Genomic DNA, 7,507 nt, shown 5'->3' with positions numbered 1-7,507 from the left:
CATGAAGGACAAGGGAGACTTAACAGGGGTTGGATAAACAAGGAGAATCTAATAAACAAATGAACTAGATAACCTAATGAACTTAAACCATAAACCATAAACATCAACATTAACTCAAACTTGAAACGCTGGGTCAAAAGACCCAGGATCATGACAGAAGGTCAACAGGGCAAAGAGGGAACAGCTGGGAGACACGGGTGAGGATAATTACACATGACGAGAAAGGGAGGATTCAAAACTGAGTACACTGATTAATAGTCAGTGTACTCAGGGGCCATCGTGGCTCAAGCCTTGTGGGGTTTTGAGCCTACGTTCGCCTTGTAATCAGAAGGTTGCCGGTTCGAGCTCCGGCTTGGACAGTCTCGGTCGTTGTGTCCTTGGGCAAGACACTTCACCTATTGCCTACTGGTGGTGGTCAGAGGGCCCATGTCGCTGCCAGAAGGCTAGCTGTGACAACAAATTCTTCTCCTTAATAACGGGACTGTGTTTAGACTCTCTGCGCCACATGTTTCAAGGCCACCTGCGTTGACTGGACAAGTGCAGGTCTGCTGCAGGACCGGATGCTGTCTACGCCGGCTCATTCTCACCCCATTTACCCACCCCTACTGATTGTCATATGATTCTATGGTGTTAATATGTGAAGATTCATTTGCTTTTCTGTGCCAAGATCTTTTTTTTTCTGTTCTCAAATTGTTTTCCTCTAGGAGCTCAGTATGGGTGAAGTTCTTTTTTCTCATTGTCTTCCCTCAGGGTGTATTTTCAGTGTTTTCTTTTTGGCGTGTCCACGTCTGCAGCCTGATCTGAAATATAAAACTGATTCAATTAAGCATTAATTACAGAGTTATAAACGTTTTAACAAAAATATTTGATATAACAAATCAAATATTTTTCATTTTAACCCTCGCAGCTCGTCTGACTGTGAGTCCCAGCAGCTCTCAGTTCTTTGAAGGAGACTTTGTGTCTCTGAGCTGTGAGGAGGACGACAGCTCTGCTGGATGGACTCTGAGGAGAAACACAAGCAAAGGAAACACCAGTCAGTGTGGAGATGGGTGGGGAACATCCGCTAATTTATCCTGTGACATCAGTTACATCGTTGAACGAGACAGTGGAGTTTACTGGTGTGAGTCCAGAGAGGGTCCCATCAGTAACATGGTTAACCTGACAGTCACTGGTAAGCTGAGTGTGTGGAGTTAGTGTTGATGAAGCTGTGTGTAAATGGATGAAATGCTGTAGTTTGTCTCTGTGTTGAGGTGGATCAGTGATCCTGCAGAGTCCTGTCCTCCCTGTGATGGAGGGAGATGACGTCACTCTGCTCTGTAAAACAAAGACCACTCCCTCCAACCTCCCAGCTGCTTTCTATAAAGATGGCTCCCTCATCAGGAAGCAGCCTACAGGTCACATGACCATCCAGCATGTTTCCAGGTCTGATGAAGGCCTCTACAAGTGTGACATCAGCGGTCATGGAGAGTCTCCATCCAGCTGGATCACTGTCACAGGTGACACACTCACCTGTCTGTGTTTCTGCAGCTTTCAACATTCACAATGTGACGACAACTTAATGACTGTGTTTGCTTTATTTTAGACAAACACACCACCACACCTCCACCTACATCCACACCTCCTCCTACATCCACACCTCCACCTACATCCACCTCTCCTCCAGCTTTCACCTCTGTCACTCTTCTTCCATCACTCTCTCTTCCTCTTCTCTCTCTGTTGTCATGTGTTGGATCCTCCTGTGTTGTGGTTCTACTGGTGTTACTGGTTCTGCTGGTGAGACGATGTGTTCACAGGAAACCTGAAGGTGAGACTCAGACTTTCTGATCTTTGATTTGAAGTTCATGTTAATCTACATGTTATAGTGTTTACATTCATAATCATTTGATGGTTTTGCATTGAAGTTTGATCCCCATGGACGTAACTCAACATAGTACAAATCTAAAAATATTTCTTTGTGTATCATGTCCTTTTTTTAATTTTATTAAAATCCCAACTACAACTTTAGACTTTTTAAGTAAAACATGTTGGTGTTGATCATTTCACCAGATCAAGATGAACCTGTAGAAGATGACATCACGTATGGTGACATCCAAATATCAATCAAACGAACTCGAGGTAATTCTGGGTGTTTTTGTTACAAGATTCTGGTTGTACAGATGTTGTTGTCATTTTTTAATGAAATGCTTTATCTCACATTTCAGAAAAGTTTGAGCTTTTGATTCTGTGCACAGACATTTTATAGCTTATTAAAAATAAAGTTATTTGAGGACACTGTGGAGGATGTAAGGGGTGATCAAAAGTGTAAAAATGTAGATGGTTGGATGGAACGCTCCCATTTTCTTTCAAGACTTCTGGATAAATTGATCTATATACAGTTGCAGGCTCCCCTTGATTTTGATCTAAAAGGCTGAGCCCCCTCTTCCCAATTCGAGCTCCTATTTATTTATGCTCCAGAGAGAACCATGCGGTCCAAACTTATGTTATCTATTCCACGGTCTAAACTTAAAACTCACAATAACAGAGCCTTCTGTGTGGCAGGTCCCACACTCTGTAATAGTCTGCCTCTAAATATTAGATCTGCACATTTGTTGGAACATTTAAAATCTTTACTGAAGACACATTTTTATGGACTGGCTTTCAGCACAAGGTAACCCACACATTGTCGTTTTAGTTCTTTCTATTGTCTTATTGTTTTGTTGTCTTCTTTTTTATATTTAATTGCAACATTGTTGTACATTTTACTTTTTTAGTTGCATTTTAGTTTGCAAAGCACTTTGTGCAGCATGAGCTTTTGGAAATGTGCTATATAAATAAACTTGACCTTGACCTTGATTTAAGGTCATATGCTAATAGTTACTTTAGACACAAAGCCCCAAGTGGAGACAGTAAAAATTCTAAAACTGTAGCTAAAATGACCACCAATCACATAGCCTCTGATCAGGATTTGATCGTCATCTGTGTAAAATGCAGACCTGAAGTTTAGTCATACAAACTTTGATATACATTAGACTCAATCTATAATATATACAGGCAGGGATTTATGTCTTTTGACCGTTGATCCTCATCACTGAGTTTGCCTGAACAACAAAGTGTGCGTAAACAACTTGCATATTCAAAACTGTGAAACCATTTTCCTTGATAAAACCCCTGTCCTCAAATATAGATTCAATAATATGATTATAGGTTAAAGACTTGCCTTCATAAACTCATTGTTTTAATATGATCATTTAATATAAAACAAATTCCACAAATATTATGACCAAACAACTTCAGAGATCTCATTGATAAGACTGACCACACTTTAAGACTGGGATGGTACAGCAGGATGCCCACTAATCAGAAGGTTGGTTGGAAGGACTGGATCCCCAGTGTGGATGCCAAATAACCTTGGGCAAGATAATAACCCTGAGTTGCTCTCTGATGCATCCAATGGAGTATGAATGTGCATGAATGTTAGATAGAAGCACACAAATAGAAACATCCAAGAGAAAAAAGTGTTTGTGTGAGTGGGTGAAGGAAGTTGTGTCATCATCACAATAACCGTTGCCCCTCCCCTTTTTCTCCAAGCAAGCATCATCAGAGTCCGCTGTCCACTTTAATGGGATCCCAACATTTGCGCTTCCTCTTGGAGGGAGTACAAATATGAAACATCTGCAATTTTCTTTGGGCCACGCTGGACCTTAACAAATAACATAGACTCATCCAGAGGTCTGCATCAGTGTATTCATGTTTTTGTAAGTGGCCGCTATATAAACAAATATGAATTCAATTAAATTCAGTTATACTGCTCTCTGGCTTCAGTGCACACAGTTTGTTATCAGGGTGAAAGTGTTGTTAATATGAAGGACATAAAAAGAGTTCTAACACCACAGCAGCTACTTCCTGTAGTTGAGTTTGAAGCTGATGACACTTCTCTGTTCTGGTGTGGGCAATGACACTGTTTATATTTTGAGAACTTGCGCTGTGGTCAAGTCTCAGACTGCACTGAAAAAGGTGCCAGCTCTCTGGTTGGTCATCATCAGCTAGTCATTTGTTGTTTCTCAGCAGAAGCATTGAGAAATGAAAAAAGAAAGACCATAAAAAGCTGCAGCTATTTACAAAAGTTACATACATAAGTCAATCTTCACACAGTCTTTTTAGCTGTGGTCTAACTGGTCTATACTGTGTCTAAAGCTTGGTACCCCAGTTTTGACCGAACTAGGTGTTTGGTTCTATGAAAAGTAACTACGAAAAAAGGTCTGATGTTTGCAGAGGTCAAATACCAACATTAATATTGGCACACTTGCTTGGCAGTTAAATTAAAACAGGTCTAAAGAGCTGATCGAACTCTTTAACACAATAACTGAACACTTTCTGAAATTTAAATCATATTAAAATATAGAGGAAATCAGCCTGTTAAATAATATATACAAAAAAATAAAAAGTCCTTTAAAATCATTAAAGTTATATTTTCACCAGTTGTTCATTAACTCAGACAGCCATGTCCTAAAGAGACTGATTTTACACCAGTGTACAGGCTACAAGGTTAATTAAATCAAATGTGTCATGATATCTATGTGACTTAAGACTGTGACAAACGTCACACTAAATAAACTCATATGTGAGCCCACTTTCACCCTCACACTTGCTCAAAATGTTGTGGGCCAGTTTGTTGCTCACTCTGACACGGCTGTGAAGCACCTCGCTTCACACAGGTGCTGCACCACTGCTCTCTGTTACTGCTTCACTGTTTCACGTGGGAGCTGGAGCTGTTCATGGTGTGAGGTGGGCTACACCAGTTTATTACAGACATTTAGAAATGTGACTAAATCTTTCAACAAAGTCACCAAGAGCTATGAAGTTTATAATCATGTTTCCTGTTGTTTGAACTGTGTGTGTTTGTGTTCAGACTTTAAACCACAGCCAGAGACCATCTACTCTTCACTGAAGTAGTCCACCAGTCCAACCACAGACGTCCAGCTGCTGGTCTCTAACTGGTCCCCAGCACCTGAGACAAGAGGACATCCACAAGTTAACTTTTCACTGATTTAGATTAAAATGATACAAAACTTCAAAAACCATATGAGTATATTTTTAACTGAAAATTTAAATGTTTATTTTGCTGTAGTGACAAATAATATAAATATGTTAATGTGTTTCATGGCCAGAGTAGCTTCACTGTTTATATTTAAGTATGTCTCAAGCACCTTGTTCTTGTTCCCTCAGCTACTACTTAATTTCTGTGCATGGATAATAAATCTTTGCTCTCATTTATTTTCCTCCTGTGGTTCAAAAGGAAATTAGTCATATAAAGTCTGCTTCCATCTACTGGTAAAACTGAGCAATACAATAGAGCTCGAGCCAAATATCAAAATTATTGATGATGTTGGTAGAGCGAAAGACACATTTACATTCCAGCTCCAAAAAAATCAGAATATTTGCAGTCTGGCACAGCACTAAGCAAAGCAGCTGCTTTTCACATAACAATACTTTGACAGTGTGACATCTTTCAATTGACTCCTGAAGTCATTTTTGTTTAACTGCTTTTTATCAAAATAATGGTTCCCAGAGTGGCAGCAAATTATACAACATGTCGATAACTATATGTAGATTATCAGAGCTCCATTGTAGTTTTAGGTCATGATTCTGTCTTGCGACTCAAAGACTAATTGTTTCTTATATGGTGTACTTTTTCTGAATACATTGAATTTTAGCTCTGCAAATAATAAATCACTCTCCAAATTACTCTCCACTGAAGAAAATAGACAGATGTTCTGTATTTCCTGTTCTTGCTGTGCTAAGAATGACCAGGACCAGGAAAGTCAAGCACATCAAAATAAAGTATTTCATGCATTTCAATTCTTACCTTTCAGTTTATTTGATTTATTTACACATTAAATTGGTATTTTTTTAATCATTTAATATATAACAACAAGAGGACTGATAAATAGATATTTCCAAATGATGCCTAGAGCACCTCGTGGTTTTGTTTGAGAGTGGATGCTCTGCTGTGGTGACAACAGAACAGAGCATTAAAAGGTCACTCTCAATTCAATAATCCATCTACCATCAACCAGGAAGGAGCTCCACCTGTCTCTACATGTTTTCTCTGTGGATGTTTCTGCTGCTTCTTTGTCCCTCACTGTAAACAGATGTACTGAGAGACTCCTGCACTGATGTTTCATAGGAAAGTCCAAACAGCCTCGCTGGGTCTCCATAAAGAACAAAGATTTGCTCTCTGTGGCTCCAACTGTCAGAAAGCCAAAAGGCAGGTACGAGTAATGGGACCAAAAGCCAACAAAAAGCATTCTAAAGAGAAGCGCGACTTCATAAGAATTCAGTTTTATTTCACGTCTTAACCATCAATGTGTGACAGGAGTGAGAGTGTCATGCGTGGGGTCCATTGCAATCAGAGGGAGAGGAGGGTTATTGCTGGGCAGAAAATGCTGGCAGAAAGTTGTAGGTTGACAAAATGTATGCTTACTTGAAAAGCAGGAAGTCAAGCCCTTCGAGAGGAGCCAACCAAGTGAATGTCCAGGTGAGTGGCGAAGGTAAGTGTGGAAAAATGTCTGACCTTTTTGCTCTTTGGTTAGTGATATGGAGGTAGGCGGTGTGCAGGAGGGCAGTAAGGACAGAAGTAAAGTTTTACCTACTGCCGGTGTAATGAAGGGAATCATCGAGCTAAAAAGACTGACAGGTAAGGAGCAGCAGTTACTTAATGGCAAAGCAGAGCAGGTAATGGAGTTTATCACTACTATGTTGGACTATTGTTGCACCACAAACTTGTAAAGAAACCCCCTGGCTTATTAAAGAGTCTGGGCCTGAGCCCATTCAGCTTGTGATATTCCAGCTGTTGATCAGCACCACGGACAGCACTCACACACATTGATATTCAAGCTTATGTTTTAAACTCACACCATCTTCTATAACCAGACCAGCAGTGGTTAAAATAGATTCTGATTTGCTAAATTAACATAAAGAGAGCTGCAAGTAACTTTTAAAGGTGTGATATGATTGACCGAGAGTATTTTAGAACTTGAATAGTTCCATAAATGTATTATTGCCATCTACAATATAGCAAAAAATGGATAAGTGGAAAAAAATGGATGAATGGAATTTCTTCCTGTAATCACTTTATGTTTAAAAATGCCTCTAGCATCCAGTGCACTGCTAAGCACTTTGTTCATATGTTATTAGAGCAGATGCATGAAGCACATGTCTAAATATAACCATTTCAATCACAAGTGACTGAAAGTCAGAGATCTGTCTGTCACTTCCAACAGTTTTAGGTGAACTGTGTGTTTCGTCAAACATGGTGTAATTATTCTCTGGTGAAAAGTGCACTACTTTTTTGAAATCACATGGAAACAACACCTGCCTAAACATTTGCCAACACATAGTTTCCATGTTATGACCATAGAAATGGGAGCAGGGAGGAGCACAAAACAGGATTTACTGAATTTCAGAAGAACACATAAGTTTGAAAATCCAAAAAGTTCTTTAACACTCACACTCTCCACAACTTATT

General features: G+C 39.6%; 1 long non-coding RNA gene across 1 annotated transcript; it reads left to right on the top strand.

Moving 5' to 3' along the window:
* The first annotated feature begins 1,608 nt into the window (after nucleotides 1-1,608).
* LOC109201272 (uncharacterized) lies at nucleotides 1,609-5,823 on the top strand. Its single transcript, XR_002061302.2, has 3 exons — nucleotides 1,609-1,804; nucleotides 2,047-2,115; nucleotides 4,889-5,823. It is a non-coding gene; the product is annotated as an uncharacterized LOC109201272 (long non-coding RNA).
* The last annotated feature ends 1,684 nt before the right edge of the window (nucleotides 5,824-7,507 follow it).

This window comes from Oreochromis niloticus, linkage group LG3, assembly GCF_001858045.2.
Source record: "Oreochromis niloticus isolate F11D_XX linkage group LG3, O_niloticus_UMD_NMBU, whole genome shotgun sequence".
In the NCBI taxonomy this organism is placed as follows: Eukaryota; Metazoa; Chordata; class Actinopteri; order Cichliformes; family Cichlidae; genus Oreochromis; species Oreochromis niloticus.
Note: the sequence above shows the minus strand (reverse complement) of the source record. Positions and strands in the feature narration are given on the sequence as shown.